Raw genomic sequence first — 13,752 nt, forward strand, 5'->3', positions numbered from 1 at the left:
GATTAGAATCATAAAATTATAATCTGATGATGTGTGTAGTTTTAGTCAGAATTAGATTAAACAATGTATCTGTATAGTGGAAAAACACAGGCTGTCTGGGTATATGATTTGAAAGCTAATGATAAAATAATTAGGCCCAGCTCTGAAACCTTATAATTGAATGGAAATTGATTAGAATCAGTGGTAAAATTATAATCTGACCTGACTGTTTGTGTAGTTTTAGGTCTGTTTGTGTGGAAGTATAGATTAAACAATGTATCTGTATAGTGGAAAAACACAGGCTGTCTGGGCATGGCGTAGGATACGATTTGAACTGTTTGTGTGGAGAAAAATGTGCGAGGAACCTACTGTTTGTGTGGAAGTATGTGATTAGGATACCTACTGTTTGTGTGGAAGTATGTGCTAGGATACCTACTGTTTGTGTGGAGCACAGGGAGTACTTCTAGGATACCTACTGTTTGTGTAATCTGTGCGGGAATGTTTGTGTGGAAGCTGGGTAGTGATACCACAGTGGTGAGAACTATGTGGAGGATAAGGATAAAATTAGGATACCTACTGTTTGTGTGGAAGTATGTGCGTAGGATACCTACTGTTTGTGTGGAAGTATGTGCGTAGAATACCTACTGTTTGTGTGGAAGTATGTGCGTAGGATACCTACTGTTTGTGTGGAAGAATACCTACTGTTTGTGTGGAAGATGTTAGGATACCTACTGTTTGTGTGGAAGTATGTGATTAGGATACCTACTGTTTGTGTGGAAGTATGTGATTAGGATACCTACTGTTTGTGTGGAAGTATGTGATTAGGATACCTACTGTTTGTGTGGAAGTATGTGCGTAGGATACCTACTGTTTGTGTGGAAGTATGTGCGCAGCTATAAAATGGATGTCTTTGTGTAATGGACGGGAGAACGGTCTCGTGAATAAACTGTACTCTCTTTTTGCATAAGCTGAGTCTTTGACTAATTATTATTAAACCCATGGTCTTACAGATCTCGGGGATTGGTCAGAGCTATTGATTGTCAGTTATTATCACTGGGATTGAAAATTCTCCTGACAATACCGTACATGCTATTTCCATCTGTTGGAAAGCCTATACCGTACATGCTATTTCCATCTGTTGGAAAGCCTATACCGTACATGCTATCTCTATCTGTGGGAGAGCCTAGACCGTACATGCTCTCTTCATCTGTGGGAGAGCCTATACCGTACATGCTATCTCTATCTGTGGGAGAGCCTAGACCGTACATGCTATCTCCATCTGTGGGAGAGCCTAGACCGTACATGCTCTCTTCATCTGTGGGAGGGCCAAGAACAGATATTAAAGAAGAGATACAAAATCAATTAGTTCTAAAACGATAAAACCAAACACAAAAATCACAGCCATAAAAAACATCAACGGACATTTCTAAGAAAACAAAATTGAGTGAAAGACAATGGAGTAGTTGAAAAAGTTCAACAGCGCTGAGTGGAGAGCTGATAGCGCATAGCGGTTTTTCCACTGATAAAAGCAATTGGTTCTGAATGGGAGGTGTTTATTGCACATATCATTGTTTTCCATCCTGCGTATTTACTTTGGCAAGAGCTGTTGCCAGGTCTTACCTACAGTGTGTTTATCTAATATACACACGCAATTAGTGTGTGTTGACATTTAAAGACTAAATGGTACAATACCTATGTATACACAGAGCTTTTTCTCGCTGTCTCCCTCTATACATGGTGTGCAAACACGCATGGCCTTTTATGAACCACCGAGTGAAGCATCATTTTATTGGTGAAGATTCAACTACACGTGACGATGTCCAACATTAGTGGGATCTTAACAATGGATCACGTTGGATGATTTCCTGTGAGGATATGACACAATTGTAGTGATGCTTTCCTGTGTAATAGTCTATCAACTTAATCGCACAACCAAGCGATCTGAGAAATGCTTATATTCTCTGTCACATAACAGCGTAAATACAGTGCCTTTGGAAAGTATTCAGACCCCTTGACTTTTTCCACATTTTGTTACATTACATACATATTCAAAAATTGATTAAATAAAAATAAATCGTCAGCAATCTACACACTATACCCCATAATGACAAAGCGAAAAGAGGCTTTTAGAATTTTTTGCAAATGTATTCCAAATGAAAACCAGAAATACCTTATTCATATAAGTATTCAGACCCTTTGCTATGAGACTCGAAATTGAGCTCAGGTGAATCCTGTTTCCATTGATCATCCTTGAGATGTTTCTACAACTTGATTGGAGTCCACCTGTGGTAAATTAAATTGATTGGACATGATTTAGAAAGGCATACTTGTCTACAGTGCCTTGCGAAAGTATTCGGCCCACTTGAACTTTGCGACCTTTTGCCACATTTCAGGCTTCAAACATAAAGATATAAAACTGTATTTTTTTGTGAAGAATCAACAGCAAGTGGGACACAATCATGAAGTGGAACGACATTTATTGGATATTTCAAACTTTTTTAAAAATCAAAAACTGAAAAATTGGGCGTGCAAAATTATTCAGCCCCTTTACTTTCAGTGCAGCAAACTCTCTCCAGAAGTTCAGTGAGGATCTCTGAATGATCCAATGTTGACCTAAATGACTAATGATGATAAATACAATCCACCTGTGTGTAATCAAGTCTCCGTATAAATGCACCTGCACTGTGATAGTCTCAGAGGTCCGTTAAAAGCGCAGAGAGCATCATGAAGAACAAGGAACACACCAGGCAGGTCCGAGATACTGTTGTGAAGAAGTTTAAAGCCGGATTTGGATACAAAAAGATTTCCCAAGCTTTAAACATCCCAAGGAGCACTGTGCAAGCGATAATATTGAAATGGAAGGAGTATCAGACCACTGCAAATCTACCAAGACCTGGCCGTCCCTCTAAACTTTCAGCTCATACAAGGAGAAGACTGATCAGAGATGCAGCCAAGAGGCCCATGATCACTCTGGATGAACTGCAGAGATCTACAGTTGAGGTGGGAGACTCTGTCCATAGGACAACAATCAGTCGTATATTGCACAAATCTGGCCTTTATGGAAGAGTGGCAAGAAGAAAGCCATTTCTTAAAGATATCCATAAAAAGTGTGGTTTAAAGTTTGCCACAAGCCACCTGGGAGACACACCAAACATGTGGAAGAAGGTGCTCTGGTCAGATGAAACCAAAATTGAACTTTTTGGCAACAATGCAAAACGTTATGTTTGGCGTAAAAGCAACACAGCTCATCACCCTGAACACACCATCCCCACTGTCAAACATGGTGGTGGCAGCATCATGGTTTGGGCCTGCTTTTCTTCAGCAGGGACAGGGAAGATGGTTAAAATTGATGGGAAGATGGATGGAGCCAAATACAGGACCATTCTGGAAGAAAACCTGATGGATTCTGCAAAAGACCTGAGACTGGGACGGAGATTTGTCTTCCAACAAGACAATGATCCAAAACATAAAGCAAAATCTACAATGGAATGGTTAAAAAATAAACATATCCAGGTGTTAGAATGGCCAAGTCAAAGTCCAGACCTGAATCCAATCGAGAATCTGTGGAAAGAACTGAAAACTGCTGTTCACAAATGCTCTCCATCCAACCTCACTGAGCTCGAGCTGTTTTGCAAGGACGAATGGGAAAAAATTTCAGTCTCTCGATGTGCAAAACTGATAGAGACATACCCCAACCGACTTACAGCTGTAATCGCAGCAAAAGGTGACGCTACAAAGTATTAACTTAAGGGGGCTGAATAATTTTGCACGCACAATTTTTCAGTTTTTGATTTGTTAAAAAAGTTTGCAATATCCAATAAATGTCGTTCCACTTCATGATTGTGTCCCACTTGTTGTTGATTCTTCACAAAAAATACAGTTTTATATCTTTATGTTTGAAGCCTGAAATGTGGCAAAAGGTCGCAAAGTTCAAGGGGGCCGAATACTTTCGCAAGGCACTGTATATAAGGTCCCACAGTTGACAGTGGATGTCAGAGCAAAAACCAAGCCATGAGGTCGAAGGAATTGTCCGTAGATGTCACGTTCTGTCCATCGTTCATATGTGTTTTCCTTGTTTTAGTGTTGGTCAGGACGTGAGCTGGGTGGGCATTCTATGTTGTGTGTCTGGTTTGTCTATTTCTATGTTTGGCCTGATATGGTTCTCAATCAGAGGCAGGTGTTAGTCATTGTCTCTGATTGGGAACCATATTTAGGTAGCCTGTTTTGTGTTGGGTTTTGTGGGTGATTGTTCCTGTCTCTGTGTTTGCACCAGATAGGACTGTTTAGGTTTTCACTTTTCTTGTTTTGTATAGTCTGTTCATGTATAGTCGTCTTTATTAAAAACATGAATAACCACCACGCTGCATTTTGGTCCACCTCTCTTTCACCAGAAGAAAACCCTTACAGTAGAGCTCTGAGACTGGAATGTGTCGAGGCACAGATTCTCTATTATTCTCCGACTCACATAATGGCTAGTATTTATATGCGGGTGTGATCGACAAAGGTTAGGCATGCTAGTGAGTGGTTAAGGTAAGTTTAAGCTTAGTACAGTCCAAGTAGAAAGTATTCACACTCCTTGGCTCTTTCCAAATATTGTTGTGTTACAAAGTGGGATTAAAATGGATTTAATTGAGGTGAAAATTGTCATAGATCTACACAAAATAGTCAGTCATGTCAAAGTTGAAGAAAAATTCTAAACAATTGTAAAAAAAATAATAATAATAATAATTAATTAAACATTCATATACAGTATCTTGATTCGATAAATATTCAACACCATGGGTCAATACCTGTTAGAATCGACTTTGGCAGCGAATACAGCTGTGAGTCTTTCTGGGTAGGTCTCTAAGAACTTTGCACACCTGGATTGTGCAACATTTGCCCATTGTTCTTTTCCAAATTCTTTAATCTCTGTCAAATTGGTTGTTGATCATTGCTAGACAACCACTTTCAAGTATTGTCATCGATTTTCAAGCAGATTTAAGTCAAAACTGTAACTCGGCCACTCAGGAATATTCACAGTCTTCTTGGTAAGCAACTCCAGCGTAGATTTGGCATTGTGTTTCAGGTTATTTTCCTGCTGAAAGGTGAATTAATCACCCAGTGTCTGGAGGAAAGCAGACAAAACCAGGTTTCCCTCTAGGAATTTCCTTGCGCTTAGCTCCATTCCGTAAATGTTTTATCCTGAAAAACGTGTCCTTAACGATTACAAGCATTCCCATAACATGATGCAGTCAACACTATACTTGACAATATGGAGAGTGAAACTCAGGAATGTTTTGTTTTGGATTTTCCCCAAACATAACACTTTGTATTCAGGACAAAAAGTTAATTGCTTTGCTACATTTTTTGGCAATATTACTTTAGTGTCTTGTTGCAAACAGGATGCATGTTTTGGAATATTTTTATTCTGTACAGGTTTCCTTCTTTTCACTCTGTCAATTAGGATAGTATTGTGGAGAAACTACAATGCTATAGTTTCACAGCCATGAAACTCCGTAACTATTTTAAAGTGAAATCCCTGAGCTGTTTCCTTCCTCTCTGGCAACTGAGTTAGGAAGGACACCTGTATCTTTGTAGCAACTGGGTGTATTGATAAAATTCAATGTCAGCTTTTTTTTACCAATGCGAGGCATTTTTTACCAAAGCAAGGCATTGGAAAACCTCCCTGGTCTTTGTGGTTGAATATGTGTTTGAAATTCAGTGATCAACTGAGGGACCTTAAAGATAATTTTATGCGTGGGGTACAGAGATTAGGTAGTCATTCAAAAATATGTCTACGGTTGCCTAGATTGGTTCTCAATTAGAGGCAGGTGTTTATCGTTGTCTCTGATTGGGAACCATATTTAGGCAGCCATCTGCTTTGGGTATTTTGTGGGTTATTGTCTCTGTCTAGTTGCCTGTGTATGCACATTTATAGTATAGCTTCACGGTCGTCTTGTTATTTTGTATAGTTTGTTAAGTGTTCTTCATCTTATTAAAGAAGATGTATTCATATCACGCTGCGCCTTGGTCTCCTCCATACGACGAACGTGACACCCAAGTGTATTTCCAAATAAATTCCAATATTCAACTGCTTGTCTTTCCCCCCAAAAAAATATTTAGATACAAACTTCCAAATGTATTTGAAAGTATGTGAAATACCCTGAATAGTGTTTGAACCCATTAATTCTTGTTTATAGTATTTCTTAGAAACAGCAAACTGAAGGCGACATCACTGGCCCATAAAGTGTTGGCTTTACAGTCATCCTCCTCCAGTGTGTTCTAACTGTCTGAGAATGAGAAGGTGTGGAAAAAACTATTAGGGCCAAATCACCTCAAAGGCAATGCCGGTCACAGCAAGGCAGCATTCCAAATGGCACCCTATTCCCTATTTAGTGTATTACTTTTGACCAGGGCCCATAGGAATCTGATCAAAAGTAGTGCACTATGTAGGGAATAGGGTGTCATTTGGGACGCACACCAGTTGGGGTTTGCAGGAAAACCTTGTTGCCATGGGAAATAAAAACATTACAAGAGCATCTCTCGTCGCTCCGATTAAACACGAGACAGAACCAAACCCGGCTTGTCCTTAATTTAATCTTCCTTGTCCTAAATGGCAGGATCCACAGCAGAGACTGAACTGCCAGGTACGGTGTCATAAGGAGGTCACCTACATTTGTAGCTCTCAGTCCTGGTGGGGGACCCCTGTGTAAGCAGGTTTTTATTCTGAGCTTCATGTTAATCATGATAAATTATAAATCACATTAATTGAGCATGATTAAGCTAATGCTGGAGTACTTGCAAACTCTGTAAAACATGTTGAATAGTCTATCTGTCTAGACTCTAGACTAGACAGATGGGTTCCCTCCCACAATGTCACCAATGCGCCAGTATACACATTTGTACAACGACCAGTATCAGTTGGGCAGAGAGGAAGAGGCGGTAATGGGATGAGTGCAAGAAATCTGTCTCGAACCTTATCCGTTAATGTCTTTCCATAAACAGTCCCATCGGACACAAAATTGGTAGCTAGCTTGATGGTGCTTGGAGAGGATATTTTCAATGAGTGTATTTGACAGTGAGTAGTTTGCATGCGCTATGATGTTAGCGTAACAATTTTACAACCATTAACTGTCTGTGGCTAAAATTAGCCAAGCTATCTGCCTCTGCATTGTGTCCGCTTCTGTCATGTTTCAGAGGAGATTATTCTTCATGAGTAGGGGATTATTCTTCATGAGTACAATTCCCGCCCACATTTTAAGCCCCATCTACCCAAACTTGTGATACGTTGGGAGAGTTGTCTGTCTGAAGAGCACCCTCCCCAATGTTTGCCCCTTACACTGTCGAAGTGGCCAAGAAAATTCTACATGATCCCCAGACCTAATGCTGCTGCACTACGTCTGGGATTTCCGAGGGCAAATTTAGACTGTCTGCTAAATTTCTCATCTCATAAAGACTAACATATGAATGAATCTGCAGCAAATGGATGAGGAGGAGAGAGCTTTACCTCAGAGCGGTATCATACGTACACAAAGAGTTCACTGAATGAACATCTGAGCAATGGGTTGGATGAATGCACCAATGCACCGCTCACAGCAGCCGGGACTTTCATATTGAAATGAAGCCATGCTGTTGAGTGCAAAGCTACAAAAGACCTTTGGACTCGTTCATCTCTTATTCTCTGTTTGAAATTAATAGAGAGAGAGAGAATCTCTCAGCTTGTATTCACATCAGCACATCCCTGACGTGCACTAGACCTGGGAATATATTGTCAAATATGGAGAATAGTAGTCATTTTCCAAATGGGAATTATGTAATGGCAAATGTGAATAAATCTGTCAGAATTCAGAAATTAGAACTATACGTCAGAAATGAGAACTATACGTCAGAAATGAGAACTATACGTCAGAAATGAGAACTATACGTCAGAAATGAGAACTATACGTCAGAAATTAGAAATACGTCAGAAATTAGAACTCTATGTCAGAATTTAGAACTCTACGTCAGAAATGAGAACTCTACGTCAGAAATGAGAACTCTACGTCAGAAATGAGAACTATACGTCAGAAATGAGAACTATACGTCAGAAATGAGAACTCTACGTCAGAATTTAGAACTATACGTCAGAAATTAGAACTCTACGTCAGAATTTAGAACTATACGTCAGAAATTAGAACTATACGTCAGAAATTAGAACTTTACGTCAGAAATTAGAACTATATGTCAGAATTTAGAACTATACGTCATAATTTAGAACTTTACGTCAGAAATTAGAACTATACGTCAGAAATTAGAACTATACGTCAGAAATTAGAACTATACGTCAGAATTTAGAACTATACGTCAGAAATTAGAACTATACGTCATAATTTAGAACTTTACGTCAGAAATTAGAACTATACGTCAGAAACTAGAACTATACGTCATTTAGAATTTAGAACTTTAGAACTCTGTGTCAGAAATTAGAACTATACGTCAGAAATTAGAACTCTTTAGAACTATGTCAGAATTTAGGACTATACGTCAGAATTTAGAACTCTACGTCAGAATTTAGAACTCTATGTCAGAAATTAGAACTCTATGTCAGAATTTAGAAATGTCAGAATTTAGAACTCTCAGAAATGAGTCAGAAATGAGAACTGAGAACTCTACGCTACGTCAGAAATGAGAACTATACGTCATAATTTAGAATACGTCAGAAATTAGAACTATGTCAGAAATTAGAACTATGTCAGAATTTAGAACTTTACGTCAGAAATTAGAACTATACGTCAGAATTTAGAACTATTTAGAACTCTGTCAGAAATTAGAACTTTACGTCAGAAATTAGAACGCTACGTCAGAATTTAGAACTATACGTCAGAAACTAGAACTATACGTCATAATTTAGAACTTTACGTCAGAAATTAGAACTATACGTCAGAAATTAGAACTTTACGTCAGAATTTAGGACTATACGTCAGAAATGAGAACTATACTTCAGAAATTAGAACTATAGGTAGTTTTTATATGATTGCACGTGACATGGTTCAACGCGCCAAAAACAATCTGCACAATCTACTTTTTGTTTTTTTTAATTGTCGGCGTCTTGGAGCAAAAATTGGGATCATGTGTATACTGTCCTAATGACGATACAAAAAAAATAACAGAGAGCAATGTACAATATCGCAAACTTAGCAAATGACACATTTATGGTAAGTGCATGGGGGCCGCCATTTTTAAGGACCTCTGCATTGGATCATTTTCATTCAGGCTTACACTGTATTTTACCGCAGAAATCTATTATGACATACAATTCTAAAAAGGTTCTAGTCTAGCACAGGTTGAAGTCTATAGTATTGTTTTAGGATTAGAAAATATTCAACATACACATTTTCTTGTACTAAGATATTAGACACAAAGGCTACAACTCAAGCCCTGTGTCACATTCTGACCTTAGTTCTTTTGTTATGTCTTTGTTTTAGTATGGTCAGGGCGTGAGTTGGGTGGGTTGTCTATGTTCGTTTTTCTATGTTGTGTTTTGTGTTTGGCCTGGTATGGTTCTCAATCAGAGGCTGGTGTCGTTAGTTGTCTCTGAGAATCATACTTCGGTAGCCTTTTCCCACCTGTGTTTCGTGGGTGATTGTTTTCTGTTGTGTGTTTGTATGTGTACCAGACAGAACGGTTTCGGTCTCATTTGTTCACTTTGTTGTTTTTGTTCAGTGTTCTATTGCTTTATTAAAAATATGGACACTTAGTACACTGGGCATTGGTCCGATCCTTGCTACTCCTCCTCAGAAGAGGAAGAGGAAAGCCGTGACACCGTGACCTTTCCATCACTGATACTATTGAACACACATTTAGGTCAGCTTAATCCAGAAATACAACGAGCCTTGATTTGGAGTGGCACATTGGCCGATGTTAATTTGATCACATCAAGAGCAGTCCATATGTATTCACCATCAATCAATGTAATTTAATGGATCGTTTAATTGTTAGCTATTGCAAACAAGGTTTGGTACAAATGCTGAGAGAGAAAACATGGGGCCTGATGGGAGTGTTCAAGACCATTCTAGAATTGTTCAAGATTCTCCCTGAACGCATGAAATAGATGAGACATGATGATGAATTATTGCTGAAAAGGAAAACATCTGTTTATGCCCCTGATCACATCAAGTGCTGTATCTATCAAACATCTCAAAGAAGAAGTGCTGATCTAGGATCAGGTCCCCACCTATTTACATCATCTTATTTTACATGATCTAACTGATCTTAGATCATCACTCCTACTCTGAGATGCTCTGACAGCTGTGCTTAAAGAGAAAGCAACATTTTGGGCTGCTATTTTACACACACAATCCACTGATAATTATAAATAAAAGTTGCAATAAAAAGTTCTCTCTCGCTTTCATATTTTAGATGACTTTTTTAAAAAAACAAATAGGTGATCAACCTTCTGAAGAATGCCAGAGAATTAGAGCCTGTATTGTGACGTCCTCAGCAATCTATTTTCATTACCACAAGCAATGATTTTTCTAATGTATTACCATGCAAAGCCAGCCCTTTAGGTCAGCTAGCCTACCGTGATTTGACCACCGATTCAACCGTTGTTCTTAAAGACGTCATTGCAGAAATTCCCAAACTAAAGTCAGTTTTCATATTTATGTTGTCATATGCTGACTATATGCCAATTAGGTGGAATAATATGACACTCTGCTGTTAGTTTTGGGTATAAAAGAACATGCCCCCTACACTTTAAGGCGTACGTGTCAAGTACTAAGGCATTTCTCCTTTAGGTGTTCTCTCTTTTCATGACAGGTCAGGTGAATCAGACCAGATCATTTTAAATGATCTGTGTGTGTGTGTGTGTGTGTGTGTGTGTGTGTGTGTGTGTGTGTGTGTGAGTCAGATAACATACCACTTGTGCCATAGATGCTCAAAGCACTCTAGAGTATCTTCTTGACATTTCCAAATACACAAGTCGCACAGTCAAACATCACTTTCCATCGACGTGCATTTGTGCATTTATAGTAGATATCCAGGTCATGGATTGATGTCATCGAGTTCCTGCCGCGATCAGGAGGTTTATATTAAACCTCCACGTTGTCACACTAAGAGTTCATGGTGGGAAAGTGCCATTGACTTGTGGTGGGAAATTAGGCTTTTGGGAAACATTATCATGAGGGCTTTAGTGACCCTAATCTCATATGTGCAAAGGGAAACTCAGAATGTAGACTTGTGACTCACGGCACTAACCACAATGTCACGCCAGGCTAACCGAAACATTCTGTGGGTTTCACTCTCTTTCAGTCTAAATTTTTCTCTCGCCCTCTTACTTTCTCACCCTCTAGCGCTTTGTTCTCTCTGCCTTTACACTAAGCACTATACCTCCAATAACAGGAGTAACGGGGGTGGCGACATTTATATGGGGGGCGACATTGCGGTGAGACAGAATACCAGCCCCTCCCTGGTTCAAAGGGCTCAGCTGCACAAAATACAGACTTCCAGCCCCTACCTGGTTCAAAGGGTTCAGTTGCAGGAGAGACAGACCTACAGCCCCTCACTGGTTCATAGGGTTCAGTTGCAGGAGAGACAGACCTACAGCCCCTCACTGGTTCAAAGGGCTGCAGGAGAGACAGACCTACAGCCCCTACCTGGTTCAAAGGGTTCAGTTGCAGGAGAGACAGACCTACAGCCCCTCCCTGGTTCAAAGGGTTCAATTGCAGGAGAGACAGACCTACAGCCCCTCCCTGGTTCAAAGGGTTCAATTGCAGGAGAGACAGACCTACAGCCCCTCCCTGGTTCAAAGGGTTCAGTTGCAGGAGAGACAGACCTACAGCCCCTCCCTGGTTCAAAGGGTTGCAGGAGAGACAGACCTACAGCCCCTCCCTGGTTCAAAGGGCTGCAGGAGAGACAGACCTACAGCCCCTCCCTGGTTCAAAGGGCTGCAGGAGAGACAGACCTACAGCCCCTACCTGGTTCAAAGGGTTCAGTTGCAGGAGAGACAGACCTACAGCCCCTCACTGGTTCAAAGGGCTGCAGGAGAGACAGACCTACAGCCCCTCCCTGGTTCAAAGGGCTGCAGGAGAGACAGACCTACAGCCCCTCCCTGGTTCAAAGGGCTGCAGGAGAGACAGACCTACAGCCCCTCCCTGGTTCAAAGGGCTGCAGGAGAGACAGACCTACAGCCCCTCCCTGGTTCAAAGGGCTGCAGGAGAGACAGACCTACAGCCCCTCCCTGGTTCAAAGGGCTGCAGGAGAGACAGACCTACAGCCCCTCCCTGGTTCAAAGGGCTGCAGGAGAGACAGACTTCCAGCCCCTTCCTGGCTCAAAGGGTTCAGTTGCAACCGAGGGGAAAGACGGGATTAATTCTGTTATCTGTTGTCAGCTCGAGCATGAACAGATGCACCGTGTCACGGAGAATGAAGTCACTCCCTCTATCTTCCGTCACTTTCTCTGCCCTCTGAATCCAATCTGGATCTTCATAGGGTGTCCCTTTGACTTGAATTGAGATCCTCTTACTGTGTATAATGTCCTCAATATTTCTGGTTTAAATGACTTTGTTTGACCTAAAATCTCCAACTTACTTGCACCCTTTGTGTGATCATCAATGATGAATGGCAATTGAACACATTCACCATTGCTGGTGAATACAATCAATACAAGAAAGTACAACACAATAGCCTACAATGGATTGAAGAGTCCTAACGATGATCCTTTCTCATTCATCTTTGCTGCTCTAGGACACCGCAGGGATATGTTTATGAATGCAGAAAAGCCCGAATGTGAATTACAGTGGAGGCGAGATCAGAGAGGAGTGCTTTATGAATATGCAGGAGTGAATAATTCTCTCAGAAGGAAGTTCTCTTCCTTGGGGGAATACAGGGGTGTCCAGGGATTTATTTTAGCACAGCTGGTCTGATAAGATAAAAGTAGGAACCGCCTCTGTGGCTGGGCTGCTGGAACCAAATCATTTCTCAATTTTGTCCATACAGTACTTTCCATCTATTCAACTTCTGTGAGCGTACAGTCAGGTACAAAATTATTTGCACCCTTGATAAAGATGAGTAAAAAAGACAAAAAAATAAATAATACAAATACTGAGCTATTTTGTATGCAAAAAAAAAAATATATATATATTATTTTATACTAATGCAATTGCTCAGAGAAAGAGATTCTGCTTATCAAGTATTACAAACTCTAAAAGATAGGTGTCAGAATGTCAATACTCTGGCACCCTCACCTTGCGAGGATAACGGCACCGAGCCTTTTTCTAAAGAACATAATGAGATTGAGAGAACACATTGGGAGGGATTTTAGACCATTCCTCCATACAGAATCTTTACAGATCCTTGATATCCTTCGTCTGCACTTATGGACTGCCCTCTTCTCCTTCGACCTCTCTCATCAACCTGCTGTCTTAGCCCACAGGACTGCTGCTGACTGGATGTTTTTTGTTTGTCGCACCACACTCGGGAAACCCTTTCATGTGTGAAAAGCCCTGGAGGGATGCAGTTTCTGAGATACTGGATCCGGCGAGCCTGGTACCGACGATCATATCATGCTCAAAGTCGCTTAGATCACTTGTTTTGCCCATTCTAACGTTCAATCGAACAGTAACTGAATGCCTTGATGTCTGTCAGCCTGCTTTATATAGCAAGCCATGGCCACATGACTCACTGTCTGCAGGAGCGATCCATTTTCGTGAACGGGGTGGCGTACCTAATAAACTGTCCAGTGAGCGTATATGACAGATGTTTTTCACATAGACTAACTATAACACCTGTTCAAAGAAGCGTTCCATGTAATTT

General features: G+C 40.5%; 1 protein-coding gene across 5 annotated transcripts in view; it reads right to left on the reverse strand.

Moving 5' to 3' along the window:
• The window catches only part of LOC112236036 (cAMP-specific 3',5'-cyclic phosphodiesterase 4D-like), a 372,033-nt gene that overhangs the window by 196,205 nt on the left and 162,076 nt on the right, over nucleotides 1-13,752 (reverse strand). The window lies entirely within an intron of this gene.

This window comes from Oncorhynchus tshawytscha, linkage group LG20 (assembly GCF_018296145.1).
Source record: "Oncorhynchus tshawytscha isolate Ot180627B linkage group LG20, Otsh_v2.0, whole genome shotgun sequence".
In the NCBI taxonomy this organism is placed as follows: domain Eukaryota; kingdom Metazoa; phylum Chordata; class Actinopteri; order Salmoniformes; family Salmonidae; genus Oncorhynchus; species Oncorhynchus tshawytscha.